Here is a 23,977-nt window from a genome sequence, read left to right as displayed (position 1 = left end):
ATCCAGTGTCGAAACTGTAAAGCTACTTCGTTACGTTTCAGCTTTCTGCTACCGATGGCGCGGCCAAACGCACTATTCGAGGGAGCCTCAAGGCGGTACATTCAGGCTCCCCAGACTTTTCGCCTCTTCTTTATCGTGGTGCCGATACCCGATACTGCCGATACTCGTTCAGTTTTTGTCGCCACGCCGTGTGGTCTGTGCGAACTTCGGTGGTAGCAAATTTGCTCGGTATCTCTGGGCATTCTGCACCGCCGTTGTCCGGTGGAGTACAGCGGTGCGACGTTTTGTGATCTGCGATGGGTAACACCCGTAAAACGCCAAAACGTTTGATAAGGCCTAAAAATGCATCACAAAGTCGCCGAGCGCAAGCGAGAGCGGCCGCAGCTTCCTCATGCAAGTAAGGATTTTCGTTTTGTGTTCATTGCACGCAATCTCGCGCTAACGCGCTGCGAGTGTTATTTCTGTTCAGCCTTTGTTGTGTTCTGGCGGAATATGAGGCTCCGCATGAGGGTTCGCATGTGTTGGGGATGTGAAACAGCGCGCTTAGTTTTTACCACGATTTTGACCGGCGTGGGGCTGCTAGTTTTACCTTTCAATGCTAAAAGCTCTGGGTGGTTTGTTATTCGGAGCCTAGCCACCGCTTGCTGCCACCGCTTGCACTTTTATTCGCGGCCCCTTCCCATTGCATGTGGCCCGGCCACCAATGCCTGGCCGTAAAAATGCAGAAGGTAGCCATATATGGTTGGCGTCTCGCTGGCGTCGTGAAATCCCCCCCCTACCCGTCGTGAACTAACCTGGCTCGCTCGCCGGCGCGCGCCCCGGCGTGCCCTGAAAACTCTCCGTCGTCGCTGCCGTAGCCGTAACATCTAGGCGTCGTGAAATAGCCGTACTCGCTCCTGCCGTACCCGTAAAAGCTACGCGTTGTGAAATAGTCGTACTTACGCCTCTGCTTACGGACGTTGTAGTTGGGTGTTGAAATCTTGCCGAGCTCTGTTTTTTTTTTTTTGACGCATTTAGAACTTTTGTAATAACTATACTTCACGCCCGCCTTACAACTCAGTTGGCTAGAGCAGTCGATTTTGGTTTTACCCAACCGGCTGAACCGCTACGGCTCACTGAAGCCAAGGCCGACGCAGCCAACGCTAGGGTTACGTCCGATAATCTGTAATTATTATAAGTGACTATGGCTGCACAAAGCTAGTCTGTAAATTTTTTTGTAACCATTTACTTTTGATGAATCAACTTTAACTTTCAAACTTAAAAAAACAAGCGGTTTTGCCTTTGCATAAATATCAAGAAAGACTGTTTTCTGTTCATGTTGCCAAGCAGTCTTGGGGTAGCAGCTTGGAGTTCCTTCCGTACTTAGCTAGAGGTAGTCCGACCATTTATAATTACTAAATAGTGATTACTAATTAACAACGACCCTGGCGGTGTGAGGAAGCGGTGTGTTCGGTTGGATAAAAATCAACAGATTGCTCTCACGGAGAGTTGCGTTCCTCCTGAACAGAACTTTAGTGACAGCTGCCGTTCCGCAACATTAGCATTCCTTATCGTTCCGTCTGGACGGAACGCTAGACAATGCCTTTTTTGTAGTGCTCTTTTGTTCACCTTATCCATAAGCTCCTCCTTTCTTTATCTGGGAACTAGGCGATACAGGTTTTCTGCCCAATTATGGGGTTGCGTCTGGGGTTTTATGTACATTTGCACATTTATATGTTTCCTGACAGTAATGTCTCGTTCTTCTCCAATTCGCCTCCTTGCGAGGCGGGCGTTGGTGACCCTTGGAGTTCCTGCCAGCCCTGCGCTGCGTTTAGTGCAGCGCTGCGGCTGTGATGAAGGCGACGACCCGTTGAGACGAAACGAAAACTTGTATTTACACTTTTTACAGTTGGTTACAAAGAGGATACATTGAGGCCATTGGTCGCTATGTGCCCGCGGCACCCCGTCAGAGACGAGCCACAACTCAATCCGGTCTGTCCGATGAGCGCACGCTTGCAATCGAAGAAACCTCGCATCCGGGGGAGGAGGTCGCGCTCGCTCCGACCGCGTTCCCACGCACCTGCACTGTGGCGGGCCCTTCGTCCAAGGGCGCGCAACCATACGCGCCACTCAAACCAAACGCACGTGCACAACGATATCCGACGCCTCAACCTAGCGCTAGCTTCGGCCCGGCCGCACACTGCATCCGCCGCGCGAAATACGAAGCGCGGTCATCCACCCAGCAGCTCCCTCGACTGCCTCCATCTGGCACGCAAGGCCGAAACACGGCGCTCAAGGGGGGGGGCTCTACGCCCGCGAGGCCGTTGCCCTATTGCCTGCCTGGGCATGAAATTAGGGCAATAATGACGGGATCACCCGACCCTTACACGCCCTTCCCAAGATAAACATAAGGGCCCAAAGGCCTCTTATGGAGATCCCAACAAGACACAGATAATCGCGACAACCGCTCCCTTAAAACTGAATAAAAAAAATGAACACAACACGGAGCAAACCCGACAAAATTCCCCACGGTCACTTTCCAAGACAACACAGGCACTTGTCCATAAGCATAGTGTCCACTCAGGAAAAGCGCGTCACCGTACAGAAAACAACACACACGCACACACACTCTCGTGTCAAACAAAACACCCATGCAAAGGTCGTTTTCAGGCTGATGGGTCCTCTGCAAGTTCGAGCGTTCACGGTATTCTTCTCCGCCGTGAGACCCCTCACTTCTCTTTGAGTGGGTCCTTCTCGCCGCCCGCCAGGCCACCAACACTGCCACCCGCTTCCCAACATGCGTTAGGTACTCTGGACAAAGCGTCCGCGTTTGAATGGTCGCTACCCTTTCGGTGCTGTACGACAACATTATAGCGCTGCAGCGCTAGTGCCCAACGAGTCAACTTTGCGCCCTGTGGCGTGGACAAAGTGAGGAAGGAAAGGGGGTTGTGGTCGGAGATCACCGTCACCTGGGCGCCGAAGAGCCAAATGTCAAACTTTTTAAGCCCCCAGATCACCGCAAATGCCTCCCTCTCTATGGTCGACCATCGAGCTTGAGTGGGCGTGAACTTATGGCTCGCGAACGCTATGGGACGCTCGGAGCCATCCTCGGCGCGCTGGGACAAACAGGCACCCGCCGCGAAAGCCGAGGCGTCGGTGGACAACAAAAACGGCGCGTCCGGCTTCGGCGTTGCCAGCGCGGTCGCCTCGCAAAGTGCTGCTTTGAGTCCCTGGAACGCACTGTCAGCTTCGGCCGACCACGGAATCTTGTTTGGAATTCCCTTCCCGGTCAGTTCCGTAAGCGGCCTCGCCACCTCAGCATAGTTGGGCACGTAACTTCGGTAGTAGCCGCACAGTCCGAGGACGCTGCGCAGCTCCCTCTTAGTCGTTGGCTCTTTAAGACCCCGTATTGCAGCCAACTTGTCCGGGTCCGGCGCGTGCGCTCCCGAACCGACAATATGCCCTAAGTAGCGTATGGACCCTCGGGCGACCTGACACTTCTCGAGTTTCACCTTGAGCCTCGCCCGGTCTAACGCCGCGAAGACCGCCCTTAAATGTTGTACGTGCTCGCTCAGGGTCTCACTGAATACCGCTATGTCGTCTAGATACGCACAGGCGTATTCAGAGTGCGGATGGAGCAGCTCGTTCATGGCCCTCTGAAACGTTTGCGCCGCGTTTTTGAGGCCAAAAGGCATGACTTTCCATGCAAACTGCCCCCGATGGCACGTGAAGGCGGTGAGTGAACGAGCCGCTGGCGCTAGAGGTACTTGCCAGTAGCCTCTTCGCAGGTCCAAAAGGGTAATATAGTTGGCCTGCCCGACGTTCATTATGAGCTCCTGCTGCAGTGTCATCGGATACGCGTCGGGCACCGTTCCTGCGTTCAGCCTGCGGTAATCAACGCATATTCTGACTGATCCGTCCTTTTTCGCCACGCACACGATGGAATGCGCGTGTGGGCTCTCGCACGGGAAAATTAAATCCCTATCTAGTAGCTCGTCCAACTGCGCCCCTACTTCTCCCTTTAGAGCTATGGGGATGCGATATGGTTTACACGGTTTTAGCGTGAAGCCCTCCTGCAACACTACATCGTGTTCGCGTACCCTCGCCACCCCCAGTCTGTCGTCGAACAAACCGCTGTACTCCGCAAACACCTTGCGGATCTGACCACTCTCGTTCTTCTCGAGATGACCTAATAAGTTCCCCAACAAGGTCATGTCCGCGGAACCTCCTTTCCCAGTTCGGGGCGCGCACTCCACCTCCCCGAACGCCTCATCTTCCTCGAAAGCAACGCCTATCTGCATTACCCTACTGTTATAGGGTCGCAACTTGCTCGCATGTACTAGCCGTCGGTTTCCTTCCGGCATTTCGACAAAGTATGAGTGCTCCCTGTACCGCTCGGTTACCCTACCTGGTCCCTTCCACTTGGGGAACATCTTACCCGGCCTGTCGTCATCAAACACCAACACTGCGTCCCCCTCCTGAAAGCTCTTGCTTGTCGCCCGCTTGTTGAACTGCTTTGCGTAAGCATTCTGCTGCCTGGATCCTACCAGTTCGGCTGTTTGCGCTGCCTGCTCTAAACGCTCTTTCAGTTCTTTCATGTAAGCGGACGGGGACGGGCCAAGGTCCGCTAACGCAGGCATTTCTCCCGTTAAAGCGCGTTTGACGACAGCTAGCGGTCCGCTAGGCGGTCTACCGTACACCATTTCAAATGGCGACACTCCTGTAGTATCATGCGGGACTTCGCGATATGCCCACAAAAGAAAGGGCACCGCCTTGTCCCAGTCTCTACCTTCCTTTTGGATGGTGTGGTACAGCATGTTCTTAAACGTCCTGTTCCACCGCTCCACAGCGCCGTTGCTCTCCGGGTGTCCCGGGGTCGAAAACCTCGGGGAGCAGCCGAGTCGCTTTAAGAACTCCTGTGTTAACTCAGCAGTGAAGTTAGTCCCACAGTCGGACGCGATCACTTCGGGTATCCCTGTGCTGCTAAATACCCTCAGTAGGGCGTCGCAAGTCGCCCTAGCGCTCAGAGAGCGGAGACACACTACCTCGGGCCACCGTGTGCACAAATCAATTATGCACAGTGCATATTTGTGCCCTCTACCTGATGGTGGCTGCAGCGGGCCAATGACGTCAACGTTAACTCTCTCAAACGGGTACCTAGGCCTTGCCAGCGGTTCTATCGGGATCCGGTCGGCAGTACGCAAGTCGGATCTTGTCTGGCAGGCATGGCAGCTAGCGCAGTAGCGCCTTACGTCTCCTTCGATAGCCGGCCAAAAGAAACTGTACTTTATGCGGGCCTTCGTTTTGCGGAAACCTAGGTGACCAGCCCAGTTTGACTCGTGAGCCATTCGCAATACATCGCCTCTACGACTCTCCGGTAGCACCAGTTGCATTACAGCTTGTCCCAGAAGTTTGTCTCGGTGGTACAAAATGCCGTCTACCACGACCATGCGTCCCTTTCCGCGTTTTGCATTTTCCCAGGCAGCTTGCAATGTCGCATCACTCTGCTGCTCGGCCCGAAACCTCTCCGACGAGCTCCTCTCGCCATTCCCGTCGTGAGTTGTTTCACTGCACTGCTCCTCGCTTTCCGCGTCCTGACCACTCTTTGCTCGCGTTGTAACCTGACCGATTGCAACTTGAACCGAGCCCTCTGCGCTCCGCTCATCGTCTACCAGCCTTGCTAGTTCGCCCTCCGTGCGGTCCGCAACGTCGCTCCCGTCTGCACATACCACCCCTTTCATCTCGGCTCCCGCCCTAAGACGCTCCCACGCCTCTTCCGAGAGCAGACAATCGGTCTGAGAAACCAACCTGTCCGTCAGCGCGCAAAGTACCGGCACCACCTCTTTAATGTCCGAAAACACGCCGACCTCGCGCGTTATCGTCAACGGAACCACCGCGAGCTTTGCCACTACCTTCTCTCCGAATGCGGAAGTCAAGTTGATTGTCCCGTGAGGCTCGACCAGCTCCGGTGGCAGCGCGCTTTCTCTAACGACAGTTATCTCCGCTCCCGTGTCCAGAATTGCGTTGATCTTCCTGCCATGGCAGCCCAAGCTCACGGGCCTAAGTTCGCTGTGGCCTGCACACGCTTCATTCGTTGCAACTCTGGCCGACAAGCCATTTCCTTTTCCTTCCGAGGCCCCTGCCGTCAGTTTGTTGACATTGTGCGGGCATTTCGCTTTTAGGTGGTCCCTTGAACCACACCCGAAGCAGGCTCCCCACTTTTTTCGCACGTCGGTGCTCTGTTTCACCGCGCCCGGTTTTGGCGGCGGTCCACTTGAAGTTACTCCCTGCGAGGCCGGTGCATGCCGTACCTTTGTTTCCGGCTTCTTAGCTGCGCCGTCCCTTCCCTCTGCATCCTCGAAAGTCTGCAGTAGGCTTGCCAAAGCTGGGGCCTTCTTCCAGCCTTCCCCTTCTTGAAGGGTTACGTAGCGCAGCGCGGACTCGGCCAGGTTATTTTTTAGCTGGTCGGCCACCAGCAGCTCGATCACCTCCTCGAACGACTTCACGTTTCTGGCCTCGAGGTAGAAATGAAGGTAACTCTGGAGTCGCGTCGCGAATTGTCTCCACCCTTCACTTGCGCGTTTCCTCGCCCCAAGAAACCTCCGCTGGTATTCCCCGGCTGACAATTTCAGCTCCTCCAGCACTGTCTTTTTGAGAACCTCATACTCACTATGCTGGGGTGGAGTAAGCCGCGTCGAAACAAAGGGAACCTTTTCCGCTATAAGCGGAAAGACAATTTTGCCCCACAACTCCCTCGGCGCGGCGTATGCCTCAAGCGTATTTTCCACGGACTCAAACCAGATCGGCACTTCCGCTTCTGAAGGGAACTTCGGCACTACTCCCGAGACGAGTTTTGAAAAATACCGGAGTTCGCTGCGTGTGTCCTGTCCGCCTGAGTCGCCGGAGCTCACGCCTGGTTCAGAACTCCTTTTCAGTTTCTCAAGCTCGATCTGCCGCTCGAGGACCAAGCGTCTCTCCTGTTCGATTTTGAGTTCAGTTTCCAATTTTTTCATTTGCATTTCCGTTTCGGACGCCACTGGCTCAGGTGGACTCCGCCCTTCAGCACCTTCATCTTCGTTACCCATGATGGGCTCCCCTCGTTTGTCCGGATTCAAGTGGGCAAAACGCGTGAGCATGCGTTTTACGGGCTCTTGTTGGGTGGCAGTGATCGCGACCCAGCGGAAGACAAAAAGGACTCACCCAGTGTCGATCCGATGTGGCCGCCTGTTTCGTCCGCCGTTTCCGCACGACTGTCCGACTTCTCCCTCAGATTCGGCAGGTCTGCGATGCCTGTTGGCGCTCCTTCGCCTTCGCCGAGGCGGTGTCGTTCACAGTCCGACGGTCTGCGGTGACTGCCGGCCTCCTTCGCTACCGCAAAGACTCGCCGTCTCCGTCGGCCGCTCCTCCGCAACTCTCCCTGCTGCTCGGCTGTCGCCTGGAGTTTCCGGTTGCCTGCAGGTGCTCCTTCACCTGGCTGCAACCCAGTCGTCGCTCCTCCGTCGGCGTCGTGACGACTCCGGTGCTGTCGATCGCACCCAGCAAGTTCGGTTAAACTCGCCCTTCCCGCTTCGGCCCGTGCTCCTTGGATTGGCAGAGCCCTCCGCCCGTGGCCGATGCGTCTATCCTCCGTCTCGTTCCGTGGTCGTCTCGCCAAGCAGGATCCTGTCGACTGCGCCAGTAATGTCTCGTTCTTCTCCAATTCGCCTCCTTGCGAGGCGGGCGTTGGTGACCCTTGGAGTTCCTGCCAGCCCTGCGCTGCGTTTAGTGCAGCGCTGCGGCTGTGATGAAGGCGACGACCCGTTGAGACGAAACGAAAACTTGTATTTACACTTTTTACAGTTGGTTACAAAGAGGATACATTGAGGCCATTGGTCGCTATGTGCCCGCGGCACCCCGTCAGAGACGAGCCACAACTCAATCCGGTCTGTCCGATGAGCGCACGCTTGCAATCGAAGAAACCTCGCATCCGGGGGAGGAGGTCGCGCTCGCTCCGACCGCGTTCCCACGCACCTGCACTGTGGCGGGCCCTTCGTCCAAGGGCGCGCAACCATACGCGCCACTCAAACCAAACGCACGTGCACAACGATATCCGACGCCTCAACCTAGCGCTAGCTTCGGCCCGGCCGCACACTGCATCCGCCGCGCGAAATACGAAGCGCGGTCATCCACCCAGCAGCTCCCTCGACTGCCTCCATCTGGCACGCAAGGCCGAAACACGGCGCTCAAGGGGGGGGGGCTCTACGCCCGCGAGGCCGTTGCCCTATTGCCTGCCTGGGCATGAAATTAGGGCAATAATGACGGGATCACCCGACCCTTACACTGACATTTTGTTTTTTCTTGCGATGCATTTTGCTGGTGCACATGTAGTAAAGAGACATTGTGTTTTACAGAAAACGTGCTGAAAATATGCACAAAGCAGTGCCTCTGATGAACACCAACACTGCAACCATCACGGCTGATTCCATCATCACGGCTTTCTCACCCTGTTGTCCCATCCCTGTATTTGATAACCATTATGTTATATTTTTGTCTTTTCAGCTTGCTGTAAGATACAAAGGTCTTTTGCCAGTTTGTGTGCCTCTGTAGGGCTCATGACTTTTGCTTAGTGCAAATAAAGGCCTTTGTTGTTACCCTTGCTTGTTGATTTTTGTTTTGCAAAGTTTTCAGGAAAAGCAGCTGAGTTCGGTATGCCAGGAAACAACATGCAACCGCGAGATGAACATTTACCAGCCGAAAGCCATTGTCAACGAAACTGGTTCCTATTTCGTGCAAAACCTTCATGTAGTTAGCATGTTCAGTAACCTTGTTCATTTCAAGCAAGTGAAGAAATTTGTGTACCATTGCGCGTTGATTGGCAAGCACATCTTTCTTCTGATGAACTTATTGTAACATTACATAGCCGAGAGTATTTCAAGGGTAAATAAAAGTTCCTTCGCAGCAGCTTTGGCGAATCTCTGCCTCCTGCATCCGAGTATGCCAGCTTTCTTTTTTTTATTCACATTCCAAGCGCAGCAAAGTTTGTATGGAGGCAGCGGCGTTGGAAGTTTTGTCTCCAATAAACAGCTGTGTCAGTGCCTGTACTGTTGCAGTTCGACCTCACGTGTGACCTCAAAACGTGTGACCTCAGTTTGCTGGGAAAGGTGGCATCTAACTTTGTTGGCAGAGCAAAATTATGCAATGATCTTGGCGCTGTAATGACCCCGTTGCTGGACGGAAAATTTTCATTCAACCAAGCACATGCAATATAATTACTGATTAGCTCATTCCTGTCAGATCGAATGCAATCTCTGGAAAATTTGGTGACTGGGTGATGACACCATAAATAGCCGATGGTGGTGGTCAGTGGCGTAGCCAGAAATTTATTTCGGGGGGGGGGGTTGCGCCCCAACCCTAATATATATATATATATATATATATATATATATATATATATATATATATATATATATATATATATATATATATATATATATATATATATATATATATATATATATATATATATATATATATATATATATATATATATATATATATATATAATTGGTAGTTTTTACAGGACAACATTCAACATTACATTTTAACACATTTGAAAGACAAGAAAACATCCAGCAATAAAAATTTCTGGGGGTTTGAACCCCCCAAACCTCCCCCCCCCCTGGCTACGCCACTGGTGGTGGTAAAAACGTTTGCGCAAAGAAAATAAATGTTACGAAAACTAAGGTTAGGTGCACGATTTGAACCTATGCTAGGGTATGCCCGTCCAGTCCCACACGCGTCCCTTGCACCACGACTAATTAGATCTTACTCACTACAAGGTGAAACGGGAAAGCCCGGCCCCGTCCACTGAGCCGCCACGGCCGCAGAGCGCCGTAGAGCGCTCTGCGGCCGTGGAGCGCCGTAGAGCGCCGCGTACCTCCCGTTGCGGCCAGAGAGTCGTGGGTTCGAAACCGGGCATGGCCTAAGTATTTTTTTATAGTAGAGTGCGGACGCCGACGCCGCGGGACATAGACCCGAGCAAGAGATGCTTCGCATCTAAAATAGAAAAGCCCCCCCCCCCCCCCCCCCCACCCACATCGATGTGGCAATGTCAACAAGCTGTTTGGGAGATACTATCAGTTGTCTTGTTCAATAAAACGATTCATTCAAAACAAAATGGAAATTGGAAATTAGCTTCTCCGCAAGTGTATATATGCTCGGTAAAATAAACTCTGAACAACGGTATCAACATAAAATACAACAATACTTTCCTAAATTTAGGCTTTGATTTCTACCTGGAGAGTGAAGCTATGACGTAGCAGTCTTCCAATACAGTGTTTTTTTTTTCTTTTTGAATAAAAGGCAACCCTGTAGAAAGTGGAAGGAAGAACGCCGAGCGGCCCAAACAATTCGCTATATGCCATAGCTATTCTCATAGCTATGGTACCACAGACATATTGTGCTGAAGTGAACAATCGAAGTGCCATAACAACGCTTTATTCGAACCATCTTCCCCTGCCCATATTCCCAGATCCCACAACAGGGCCGCTTGGCCTCCTTTCTGAAATAAAGTCATCCTTCTCCTCTCAAACACTGTCAAAACGCCATCAGCAAACAACTACAAAGAGCCGCGACCAGGCTCCCATTCAGAGGGACTTCCTCAGATAGGGAGGGGGGTGTCGTGGGTTGCGGAGGTGAATTCGCTACGGTATTGTGGAAGGGAGGGTGGGGGGTGCTTGTAGGCTCGGCAGGTTCAGCTTTTCTCCAATTTATGTGCAGCGAGAATTCTTTTTTTCTTGAAGTAAAAAAAAACACTGTTTACCGTGTTGACTCGCGGTGTCCTGCCTAGAGTTCATACAAGAAGCTGCGTGCGCCTAACTCACCGTGAAGGAAAGCCGCAGGGGCCTGGCGGGTCCACCTGGCCCTAAGCCCCCTTCACGGTGCATTAGGCGGACTGTTCACAACGATGTAGCCTCCACAATGCTGTACGCAGCTTCTGGTATGAGCTACCACGCACGAGCTAAGGAAGAACGCAACAAGGGTGAGCACTGACTCGAAACGGGAGCTTATAAGTAGTTATAATCGCATTTGAAAATGGAAAAAAAAATCTGTTCGGTGTTCCCGCTAATGGGTTAGTATTCTGCCTTCCGACCAAGAGAGAAACTACATAGTGCAAGCAGGCCAAACAAACGCAGAAAGGCTTTAGTTGATGGTGTCGCGTGTTTCGATCTTTTTTTTTATATGTATAATAATTCTGAGCAGCATGTTCTGGCGTCGACAGAGAAGCCAACATTGCCGCCGTGCATACGTCGAGGGTGTTGTTGATGAATGAGCAAGTGGAAAACCGCCGTGGAAAACAACCCCCATACAACCTAACAGCAGCTTATATTTACCTTCCCCCCGCCAAATAAAAATAAAACAAGAAAACATCGTCGCGTTCGCCAAAAGTCCGACCCTCAATCTTGGCCGATTCGTTTCACCCGGCGTGACCAAAGCTAGCGTTTTGGCAGAACTCTTTACTCAGACGGCGCTATTGTTCTCTACATCTGGAAGCAAGTTAGTTCGCTCCTCCAGCACCAACATCCTGTTGAAAGGTTAGGATAAGTGGAACCAGAAGCAAGGGAGAGGAACACAAGAACAAGAGGGATAGCCAGCTGCCTTTGGAAGTTCAGCCTGACACAGGTGTAGGGCAGCGACAGCACCGTGAATAGAGATTTCACTGGTAAAAAAAGAAAAGACAGGTGGCCTCACAAAAATAATAATCATAATAAATCTATAACATGGAAGCGTGTGGACCGAAAACCCGTGACATGCTGAGGTGCAAAGTGATGAACAGAGGTAAAAACGAAGCAACCTGCCGTATAGTGACTTACTGTGAACAGAACAAAAAACGCCATGAACGAGAACGAAATCAACGGAAACGCGATGAACAGAATCAAAGGATTTGTGGAGACAAATTTATACCCATCACAAAAATATAAATGGCACCGAATAGTCCGTACACGGAAGTGTCCGGGTCCCGCGTAATTAGTTGCCTGAGAAACCTCCGCCACATGGAGCCCAGGGTCGTCCTGATGATCGGCACCAACGACCTGCGTCTGGTATGCACAACAGATGCAATTCTGCCTCTGAGCTAAGGGTATGCTCAGAATTTCTGCATCAACACTGCCATTTGCATTCTTCTTTTTTTCACAGGCCAGAACCATGGACGACGCGTACCAATTGATTGCGGATTTGGAGGTCGTATTGGCGCTGTTACTCGGACGCGGATGTAATGTTGTCGTGATGACGCTGCCGCCGGTGGCCCGCGCTGCGCGGTCCAGCTCCCACTGGCGAATTCTGAATGCCGTGAACGCGTGGATCCTCGGGCTGACTATGGGTACTATGTCTCTCTTTACGGCAGTTTGCGGCAGAGAATAACCTGTTCGTTGCGCTACTTTCACGCAGACGGAGTTGTTGCTCTTGAAATCCATCGCCTCTTTGTGCTGGGCAGACGTCGTGTCCGCTATTGCCTGTACGAGCGGTAAGTTGCTCCGGCTACATTGGTTGTAGTGTAATCAACACTGACACATTTACAGGCGGATGGGGTCGGACCGGCGGCTGGACATGGTGCACTGGAACGAAGAGGCGATGGGTCGTGTGACGATGGTGCTGAGGGACGTGATCGGCGCCTGAACACACCCTCCTCCTCTTCTCAGCAAAAAAAAAAAAAGGATAAGTATCAGTTGCACTGCTTTCAAAAGAACTCGATTATTTCGCAATCTGTTCATACGTAATTTCACACCGACCATACATTTAGGACTCAATTTCCGTTGCAAAAGCACGCAGACTCGAAATTTGTTTGTTTATTTTATCCTTTACCTAGTGATTTTTTTTTCAATTTCACTTCTATGTCCTTTTTCCCCTTCAGGTATGCATAAACTTCCTTAGTACGTAGAAAAAATATTTTTATAGCTTAACTAAGTGTCCTGACCGCCATTTCACCATTTCGTTTTGCTGGCCGCGTCCGGCATGATTATTTCAAGCGTAGTTATAAATACTCAAAATTAGTCCCGAGAACACCCCATTGTATTGACGAAACATTCCCGTGATATTTTATAACGCGCGTTTTGCTATTGCACTAGCATCACTGCCCCATTGCAGGTTAGCTTGGCTCTTCTTATAGATCATTTGTTTTTGCTCATAGCGTGCACATATCTCACCCATTCTTTTTTTCCTTTTTTACAGCGGAGTTCGGCCACGGCCAACTCCCACCGGGAAGCAAGGGTGGGTTGAAAAGCAATTTCCTGCGATCTCCTGCGCTTGCCTGTGCGAGCTGAAGCCGCTGAGCGACGTATATGCTGAAGCTGATATGGTCTTCGCACTTCGCCCCCCCCCCCCCCTCTCATACCACCAGCTGCAATATTTATGTTGGAAGCTAAATAAATATTTCCTCTGACTCGGCGTGCTATGCTCAGTTTCATTCGGTGTAAAGCCGTGATTGCAGTGCAAAGCATGTAGGCTGAAAGGTTCTACGAAATGTTGACTGCCGCAGTGAGATGTTGGTTATATTTTCGAGGCGATCACGTGGGATGCCACAAAGACATGTGATGTCGGAAAAAAAATTTCGAACAGTAGCACCAGGATAAATTCAACAGCGCACCTGTCGCTTCCTTTGACCGGACAAAATGCTTTCGGCATCTTTTGACCTCTATCTTGAACATGCATGATGAATTACGTTTGGTGCCGGAAGGCAAGAATAGAAGACAGGCCATCTGATACTTGCGCATATGGCGCAGTCTATTATATTTGCAGTATTATGTATGTAATACGATAAAAAAACTTTTGTGCCAGACTTAGCTTGCAACCCATACTAGGGTCCAAAGGTGTTCTGATTCCGGCTAAAGTTGCCATGACATCAACACAGAGGACATTATTGCACAGCGGGAAAGACGAGGATAAAAGGAAATACGCAAGGCCCGTGCCGACGATTTAGCGGCGGTTCATTGAGAAAAACCGCCTGAAATATATCAAGAGACGCAGATAATTTTCACAATATCTCTTTCTTCATTCCTTTACACCGAGCTTTCTTTCTGCTCTTTTAGTAATGTGCGCTGGCAATCTTGGCGACATATGTATTGCTCATTCGTCCAACGTTTCACCCCAACAACAGTGAAACGTTTAGTTGATTATTCTGTTTTATTTGTGCTACGCGCGTGTACAGAGAAAAAGCTCTTCAGCGCGATTTCGGAGGCCGAGCGCCAAGCAACTCGCGGCGAGAAAGAAGGCAGGGCCAATCCAGCAACCCCCCACCCCCCCTCCCCCCGTGCACGGCGGCGAACAGAATCGGTTGGTCATGGTTCAGGTTCGGACAAAAGGAGCGTCTCCCCTCGCGAATCGCAGGCGGAGGGGAGGGGACGCCGGTACGGGGAACATCGCGCCCGGAAAGCCTGTGCCGGTATTTTCGTCCGCCACGGGTGGGTGGCGTAGTCTGGTGGCAAACTCTGAACTAATTCCAACATGGCGGGTGTGGGACCGCCACCTTAAAAACACAACCACAAAAGCAAAGCGGAAAAGGACGGCGCCATCTACTGCAACGAGCAAATCGCACAGTGCCCCTCCGTGCTGTCGACAACTATAATTTTTGCAGTGCTTCCAGGCGCGAACGAAAGAATGAAAGCGTTTAGCAGAAGGGTTGCAGAATCCCTTTAAGAGAAAGATGGTTCAAACGCGAACCTTTCTCCATGCAGCCTTAGTTAAAGTATAAGATCCAAACTGGTCAGACCATGTCAGGAATGCGGAAACATATAGACTTCGGCTCCACAACGCAAGGTACCCAGGTATGATTCCGGCTACGAGAAGCGCTTTTTACCTTGATGCGCTTGATGTGCCTTTTGTGTAATCCCTTTGTCTAAGTTGGCTTTCTTGTATTTCATTTTTGGCGTAACGATTTGAATTTTCGACTTTGACTTCAGACTTCGAAGCCATTGGCTTTTGGCACAAGGAAGATTCGCATTTAAATTATCTTTTCCTTCACTCACAATGGTCATCACCGGCAGAGGAAGTTCGCTTTCCTGCGGTGCGATTTGGGGCAACGTCGCCATCAGTAAGGCATAGCAAGCTTCGCTTTAAAAGTAGGCCGGCATACTCACTCGCTCTGGAACGAGTTCAAACAATATCCAGCAACTCACTATTTTCTATCCTAAGACGACGCTACCATCTTCCAATGACTAGTCTAGTCTTAAACCCAGAATACCTTAATCCATGCCGTGTATCCCACCTTGTAACGCACTTGCAAATCGTGCTTCCACCTCCCGCCCCCCCCCCCCCCCCCCACCCCATTTCCGCAGCTTATGCTACTTAGTATGGAAATGTCAACTAACCTATCTTTTACTCAAACTGCCCGTCCCTCATATATGAACAGTACACGGCTCAGCTAACCTGCCCATACTTCTCCTCCCAGCGTATAGCCTGGTGGAGGGGAACTAGTTTTCCAGCACAGGCGACGGCATTCTTGATCGCGGACGAGAGAAAAGTCCCCACAAGGCGGGTACCGACAGATTCGCAACTAAGTCTGGGTTTAATAAGGGTATTTATCATCCCCATAGTCGTCGTCTTCGTCGTTATCATCATCGCCACAATTTACCCCCATATCTTGGATTCGGTATTTCCGGTCTGTTTTCAACTACCTTAAACAATCATGACAGCCGGGCAGTGATCAGTCTCATTTGCGTGTATTTTAAACAACAGAGCTATTGGGCAAGCCGTACGTTCACTGTTGCAGAAACATTCAAATCAAATCAAATCAAATTTTATTTTCAACATCACAATGTTGAAGGTCTTCCTGGCATAAAAACTGCTAGACGCAGCTTGACGGCTCCAGGGGGCCCAATATGAACTTCGATGACATGCATGCATACAGTGATACGGGGCGCTTGTGAGCACGTGCCTCGCAGCGACCGCCGAGCGTCCCAGGCACACACAGTGGCTTTAGCACAGATATTAGCTGGCAGAAACCCCGAGGAGCGGGAAAATGGCGAGCGCTCGTAAGCGCGTGCCTCGCGGCCACCGCCGAGTTCCCGGCTGGTGCAGTCGCTTTATAAAAAAAAAATATATAACGCTGTCGTAATGCGCTAGCGCGCATGTAAAAAAAAAACACTCCCGCGCTAACGCTAAAGATAAAGAGACAGCCTGCTCGGGAGAGGTCACTGCGGCCGCCGCATTCCCTAGAAGCCATTATGGATAATTGGAGACATGGCTAGAGTGTGCCATTTCTTCCCGAGACAACTTGCAGATTCCGCTACCGCTGCCTCTAGTCGGTGACGAAGAGGTGGTGGAAGTCTACAATGCTGAGGATGACTTTGCATCCACCACTTCGATGCATACGACGACTATCACTAGCACTAGAGCTATGCAAATAAACCATTATACTGAAAGTGAACTATGTTCCCGGCAATACTCAGCTGCAACAACTTCGCCATTCAAGTTTTGCGCATGAGGGCAAGCTTCCCTGAATTTTTCTCAACTGGTTGTTTAATTTTTTTTTAAATGTTGTGCGGGTGTTGTCAGCCATCATGGCGAAAGTGGAAGTTCGCTGTGGGAAGTGTGACTTAGACGATCCAGCGACTGATGACTCAAACCACCGTAACACTCGGTCCCACGAGCTCAAGAAAGGGGAAAGTTCCACGCTCAGGCCACCAGAGCAAAGTTGGCCAACAAAACGAAACTCAAGTATCAACTGGGAGTTCCCCTCGTAATTAACCTAATTAAGGCTGACTGCCTTCCTTCGGCTAGAGAGGAGAAGCTGAAGGCGGCATGGTCTGTCGCTCTTGAAACGAAAAAACAGCGAGTCGGGGGAAGCGCCCGGTAGGTAAACACAATGGCTTCAGGAATAGAGTTTCAAGGAGTACTGTCAGCAAACACGCCATCTGCCGCCTAACACACCCCGCTGTGTCACTAGCTTGCTTTCTGGAGGGCCTATTTTCGTGGTTTCAAGAGAGCCCTCCCTGTCGGAAAACATTCTCATTCGTTTGAGAACTAAATTTGTTCGAGAACTTTTTTGCGCCATTTGCGTCGACAAATACTCTTGCTTTCGGCTCTTGATTTGCACTGCCTGTGTACCTGACACCAGCGGTGTCTCGACACCAGTCTGTCACTGGCACTTCATTAGAGAACGCGGCTGTCTACGCACCGCAAATGTTATAATTTCGCGTTCATTCATTTCCCCTTTGGTATTGGTTGTCTGCACTAATACTACTAAAGGAATTCCTGGGCTTGAGTATGCCAACTGCAATGGGAAAAAATGTAGGCTTCCATTATTCTACTGTAACCACAAAAAACTATTTTTGCCATAATATGCAATCCAAAGTTTTAATAGAGCACGTGTTTATACGCGAGTTTCCTAGAGAAAACCGACACTTCGGATCGACAACGTCGAACGACACTTAAATCGAAAAACGGTTAACGAACAGGTACGCTAATGTTCCGGCTCCGGATTCAAACTGAGCATCGAGTAATTCTCCGCAAGAGCTACCATTGACAGGTTTCTTTAGATCTCCAAATGGTTTAATATAGCTTCTCGTTCTCTACCACGGCATGCTTCATCGCCATGTTGTAGCTTGAAGAACACGTAATCTCTCGCTCTCTCTGTCTGTCTGTCTCTCTCCCCGTCTCTGTATCTCTCGCTCTCTGTCCCTCTCACGTTTTCGCAATTTTCATTTCACTTTTTTTAGAAAGCTATGTGTACGAGTCGTGCATTCGTGTTCTCGGTGAGATAATCTATATCGATCTAGAGCACCTTGCGTTTTGACTTCAGCGTCGCACGTTGTGGGCTGTGCGCTAGCATCTAACAGATGCAGACGAAGATGTATTAACATAATTTTGGCGCTTCATCCTAAATTCGCCTCCGTAATAAGGATACACAACCTAACGCTTCTGTAAAGATATATTTGTATACGCGCTTGTTTATTCACGCCATTTGCTGGCTGGATATTAGGACACGTACGGTTTCTAATTGGTAATTTGCTGCTTGCGTTTCTTTGTTCCCGCACTCACCCAGTCATCCTTTGTTCGCCTCTCCCACGATTGCTGTTGTGCACTGGTGGAATTGCTTATTGTTAACATGGGAAGCTAACTTATCCGTCAATATCTGTAATTGCGATGCCAACAGGGCGGCAAGCACAGCAGACCAAACCACCTAAGAATATCTCTCTCTCTCTCTCTCTCTCTCTCTCTCTCTCTCTCTCTCTCTCTCTCATTATTACTTTCTTCTTCAAACCCCGAGCGCACAAGTCTGACACGGGAAACCGCCGGAAATTACCGCACAAGGAGGGAAACTCAGCTCGCAGCTTTAGTTACCTGCTTCCTTCAGACTAGGACCCGCCGTGGTGGCTCACTGGCTAAGGCGTTGCGCTGCTGAGCACCAGGTCGCGGGTTGGGTTCCCGGCCGCGGCGGTCGCTTTTCTGATGGAGGGGAAAAGCAAAAACGGACGTGTGTACGAGATTTCGGCGCACGTTAAAGATGCCCAGGTGGTCGAAATCAATCTGGAGCACTCCACTACGGCGTGCCTCATCGCCTGCGTTGCGTCGGCGCGTTGAACCCCACAATCAATCAATCAAATCCTTCAGACAAGGAAAAAAGACTCATATTGTTTCGCACTTAAGAAATCGCAGGAAACTTCGCTTTGAAAAAAAAAAACAAGCTCTTCACTCAAATATCACTTCAGATTTCCTCGCAGACAATGTTCCGTATATTTGTCACGAACATCAAAAAAATTTCGAAGAGTGACATTAGTAACTGAGGCGGTGTGTTTGCTGACATGTCTATCTCCAGATCTACTTCAGAGGTTCCTGTGTTTACACACAGCGACTGTCCACGATTCTCAGTTCTAGCCACAGAGTTACGAGACATGCTTGTTTTGCTGCCTATTGTTTTTGTTTTTGATAAAAGACAGCAGCTTCACTTAAATTGATTCTGGAGGTGGTTTGTTGACTCTAACCCTTTTTTGTAAACTTGTGTGTGAAGTCTTGCCTCAGGATGCTTGCAGGCTAAGAGCTAGACATGTATCTTCAATAAGTGGCTGTTTTTCTTGTGAGGTCATCTGCTTCTTCGGAACAATAGTAGTGTCACAGCACTCCTATATCGGTGCGTTTTCCTGCTTGGTGCGGCTGTGATGGAGTACGACTGCTTTTTCAAAGTTTATTTTGTTACAAAGACAGTGATACTTGCAGTTTGACAATTTTAGTTTATAGCTACCGTGGACACTCTCGATCGGCTTTTCCTCCAGGACCAATATTGGGTCGGTTATCGAGAAATAAATAATAAAAGCTGTTATTCTTCTATCCCATTCTCCTCCTATTTTCGTAATGTTGTAGAGCCCGCTGCAAAGAGCTCAGAGAAAGCCGATGTCCTATTTTCAATTTTACTCTATCGTCACTATTTTTATAGCGCCTGTTCTTATTGACATTCGCTTTCCTCGATATGATTGAAAGCCTAACAGCAGCTGGTTGCTTCTTCACGCATCGTGGTATGGCGCCGCTAAGGCAAAGTTGGTAACTCTAAAAGTTGGTCATCAAAGCCTGCCCTCTACAGGCAGAGCTTGATGTCCCTGCAGCGAAGCTTTTAGCCAAACGTAAAAACTACACACGTAATTGCTAAACGCAGTGGCCGGCCGTCGCACTTAAAGCCGCTTGAGCGAATAGCCTTGGATTTAGCCACTGGCTCCTGCATGAATGTGCGTTACTGTTAAGTACGTACGGTAAGTTCTCGCGTTCCCCTCACAAATGCATCGTTTGATTGCATTTATTCGCAAGGCGAAAAATGTCAATGAAATCGGAAGTGAGAAAAACCTACACTGTAAAAAACAAAAGAAATGTAAAAAAACCGGAGGAATATACTAGGCGAGGACAAGACCGACGGACGGAAATCTACCGCATGATGGAAGAGCGCCAGCAAAAAAGAATATGCTGACTTGGAAAAGCATTGGAAGAGTTTATTCTGCAAAGCCAAATGATGGAGCATATAGAACAGGGGAGAATAAAGAAAGGCTACAATGCGAGGTCAGTGCTCCGTGTATGCCCATTCTGTAGAGGTGCTTTTGTGTTTCGTCTTGCAATCAACTCATTTGTATATGTACATAGCCGTAAATGTGTGTTGTAAATATAATTTCCTACACTGACACGAAGTTCACTAAATACCATGTCGAAACCAACAAAGAAAGGCTATGTGGCCTCGAGGTAGAGTTCTCGGTACTTAAACTGACGGCCTGGGTTCGGCTCTCAGTGGGTCTACTTTTTTTTTATTGCAAACGTTTTTGTAAACTCAGTTCTTTTTTTACTGCAGAAGAGCTGAATTACTGGTGTTGCTTTTGTTATAAATGGTGAATTCGTATGTTTTAGGTCGCTTCATGTGCAGGGTGTGCAGGGTACAGGCTGTGACCATGTTTAATTAACGCTCTGTATGGGGCGAAGACGCAAGTCGCGTGGAACGCTGTACAAATAAGTGTTTAGAAATACGTGGTAAGGTCCAGTTAGAGCAGCTGTACCGGCAAAAACACAGTCGGCAGTTAAACTTGATTGAGACGGTGAATAATAAGATATAGACTAAAAAATTATCTCATCAAAGATATAAGATCTAGTGTCTTGTTGGGTGAAAGTAAACCACAAACCGTCCTGTAGATTCCAAAACTCTGAAGTCGCCCAAGATGTATCTTCCTAGCTTCGATCAAATCGCTCCCTGTTTTTGTCCCATTTCAACTTTAAATAATGCGCGACACGGACACCCCATCAATATATCACTCGTTTTAGACCCGAAACCTGTTTTGAAAAACCCAACCCATCTCCACATTCGCGCGCTGCGTATGTGCGTACACTTATATTGCTGATATTGCATCTAAAACTCACGAATTCTCAGCACCAGTAATCGAACCACGCCCTCTCGGTTTATGTAGTGGATATCGTACCACTGCCCTAGTATACTCAACAGTTGATTTGGAGGTAACATTTATTGACGCCCGTCCACCGCCAGTTTAGCTCAAATACCGACGCTTTAAGACTATGTTTGAGACTGTCACTGACATAGCTCCCAATACGCTTCCAATTGTTTTCGCGTGCCGGTCATTGTAACGTAATGTTTTCTTATACCCAGTTCTTAGCGTCTTGCTTACTGGGTTTCCTGCTGCTCCTACTTCTGCACAGGCTCAATGTATCTAACTCTTGACACCATTACTAACTCCTGACACCCTTGCTGAGTCAGAAGTCCTGTCTGCCGCTGCATTTAGTCTGACATGTCAGATATCTTTCCGGGTAACATCACGCTATCTTTCCTGCTGGCATTCTTTCGCCCACACAGCTTCGCCTTTCCGCTTACCTTCGCTCTCAACTTTACACTTTCCTTCCACCTAATGGCAATTCTTCGATGGAGACCGAACTACCCTAAGCAGTAGTGTTTAAGAAACTGCTCTACACGAAAAGCTGCATCTTGCAACTCCCAAAGAAACCAGGGGCCTACCTACCTACCTCCTGCCTACTTTACACCATTCACTCCGCACAGAGAAGCCAACGTCTTATTTTTATAACATATGCAATCGTTCTGTTCTGTCGAATAACCTTGCGTTCTTACTTTTTGTTTCTTGCGGGTGGATGGCGCCAAGGGCGCTGCATCGAATTACTGCACCGTTCAATCGTCCCCATCTTCCGCTTGCATTTTTGCCGTGAAGACACGCTCTGCACGCTGCGTGTTTCCTGCAGACGGATGGCAACGAGGACAGATTAAGGCCCATAACCCTCTTCTTCAGATCGCCAACTAGCGCTTCAAAAATGGCGATCTTCTGTCGACCTTTCTACAGTTTTAAAGCCACAGAGCTTCTCGTTCTTTACTGTGCCGAATCTTATACCCACTGGCCATCTTAGCTCTGTTGTATTTTTTGTGATATCGCAATGGACTTCCGCATTACGAAAGGATCGTAAGTTCTACATCCAGCTACTATGCTTCAAGTTTGTTGGCTGCAGACGGCTGGCCCCAGTAACTATCTGAAAAGAACTTTAGAACTCAAGACCTGATTAGAATTTCTGTACTTTGCTTCCAGGTTATTGTCGCTACTCTTCAATTGGCTCGACCGTTGCAACACCGAACTTCTTCATTTTGTTGACCGCGTCCGTTCCTCGAAAGACAGGTCGTTCAATCTGTCCTTCAGAAAAGAGCTGATACCAGCCGCCAGACAAATCAATCCGTTACTCTTGTTTTATAATCTAATTTTCTAGTTTTAATAATACATTTTCTAGTGTTTCCTTTGTTATCCCCAGGCGTTCACGTCGGTACAATAAGAGAGCTTTCCCCTTGAGCGCTGCCGGAGATTTTTGCTCCTGGAGAAATTTTTCCCGAAAGACGAACCAATCGAAGCTGGACACTGGTTGTGCTGAAAGTAATAGACGAAATTGATAACGAAAACACTTCAGTTGCTCCCCTTTTAGTGGACAACACTGCTACGCTTTCTCACCATGCGAGTTTTGCAGTCTCTCCTGAAGGGCTATTTAGTGTTCTTTTGACAGCAGCTCCTGGGCCTCCTTTGGAAGATTCCTTCCTTGGAAGGTGGTATTTTGTCTTACGGAGCCGCAGAGTGGACGTCTATCACTTACCGCCTTACAGAAATGTGTCGCATGCAGCTAAACAAAAAACACAAAAATGAGAGGAGAGGTTATTATTGTGATGCTTTTCTTGTTTTTTATGGCTCCCTATTGCTGAATGGTAGGAGCATTAACCTCGGTCATTCTCACAAAACACTTGCGATCTGTTCCTTTTTTCCGGTAAATAAAAATGAAAATGTACCTTCCCAGTAGCTTTATCCCCGCGTTTATCGAATGCTCTGCAACGTCTGGGAAGTTCCGGTTCTCTAGCGTTCTGGAAAGGAAATGTTGCCCGCTATAGATTGGAACTTCCCATTATCAGCTGAAGTTCAACAATAAAACGGCAACATTCATGTGTTCGATGTATCTGCTCATGCCAATCAACATAAAAAGATAAAAGCGAAAGCAAACAACTTCCGTTATTTTTCCTAAATCCATCAATAATGTGCATCAATTCTCGCGTAAAAGGAAAGGGACAAATTATGAAGTATCCCGCCATTGTACGGCTGCAGCAATATTCATTTTCCAAATGCGATTAACGACTGGAACTAGGTATGGCGTAAATGTGGCCGTTCAAGAAACTTTTAGTGCTCTTGGAGGTGTTTGTTGATTGCTACTATTTTGAAATCTGTTGCGGTTGGGAATATGATTTTCCTACTTTTTGCTAGCTAAGCCTAGGGTTACAACATGTATTACCATTGTATAGGTTGCTGTCATGTATTTATTTTTTGCTTATGCGATTACAAGTGTAGCCCCCATGTAATATTGCCCAAGACAGCAGATGTTCACTCACTATCTTAATAACGCCCTAATCTAATGATTGGGCGAGGCAGCAACGAGGCGATACAGCCGCGGCTAAACTTGTTGGTTCTTTTAAGTGCGAATGCACTTCTTACGCTACCCTGAGTCACGCTTCTGCCGCCGTCCGTCTTCAGCCGCAGGTGTTATCGCGCGCGCGCCTCCTCGCCCTTAGCAACGGTACGGAGCGGAGGGGAGAGCGTGCGTAGCAACGGCGCCATGACGTAGTACGCCACGTGACGTCGCGCGCTCTCGCCTCCTCTCCCCTTCCGCTCGCCGTGACGTCACGCGCTCTCGCCTCCTCTCCCCTTCGCTCGCCTGATGTTTGCGCGTTCTCGCCTCCTCTCCCCTTTCACTCGCCTGCCATTGCGCGCTCTCGCCTTCTCTCCCGCTTCGTTCGCCTGCCGCAAGGAGGTTGTATAGAACTTCTGGAGTGGAGATGGTGCTCGAAAACTGACGCCGACGGCCGCCATCTTGCCGTGGGTAGAAAACTCGTTCCGCGGCAGCAGACGCATTGCATTCGTCGCATAATGTACTTGTTTTTGCGGCGGGTTACGTTATATTTTTGCTTCCGTTCTTTTTTTGTTTTGTTTTGTTTTGTTTTGTTTTGTTTTGCAAG

At 49.3% G+C, this 23,977-nt stretch overlaps 1 long non-coding RNA gene across 2 annotated transcripts; it reads left to right on the top strand.

Annotated features, from left to right (window-relative positions):
• The first annotated feature begins 324 nt into the window (after positions 1–324).
• Positions 325–12,849, top strand: LOC144167796 (uncharacterized). Of its 2 annotated transcripts, none has more exons than XR_013322120.1 (3): positions 325–397; positions 12,406–12,481; positions 12,537–12,849. It is a non-coding gene; the product is annotated as an uncharacterized LOC144167796 (long non-coding RNA). The 2 variants fall into 2 exon arrangements; XR_013322119.1 differs by lacking the exon at positions 325–397 and adding an exon at positions 12,221–12,337.
• The last annotated feature ends 11,128 nt before the right edge of the window (positions 12,850–23,977 follow it).

Source organism: Haemaphysalis longicornis, unplaced genomic scaffold (assembly GCF_048455015.1).
Source record: "Haemaphysalis longicornis isolate Haplotype H1 unplaced genomic scaffold, Haemaphysalis longicornis Haplotype H1 scaffold_2, whole genome shotgun sequence".
NCBI classification, from domain to species: Eukaryota; Metazoa; Arthropoda; class Arachnida; order Ixodida; family Ixodidae; genus Haemaphysalis; species Haemaphysalis longicornis.
The sequence above is the reverse complement of the archived record's forward strand: the minus strand, read 5'-3'. Positions and strand labels throughout refer to the sequence as shown.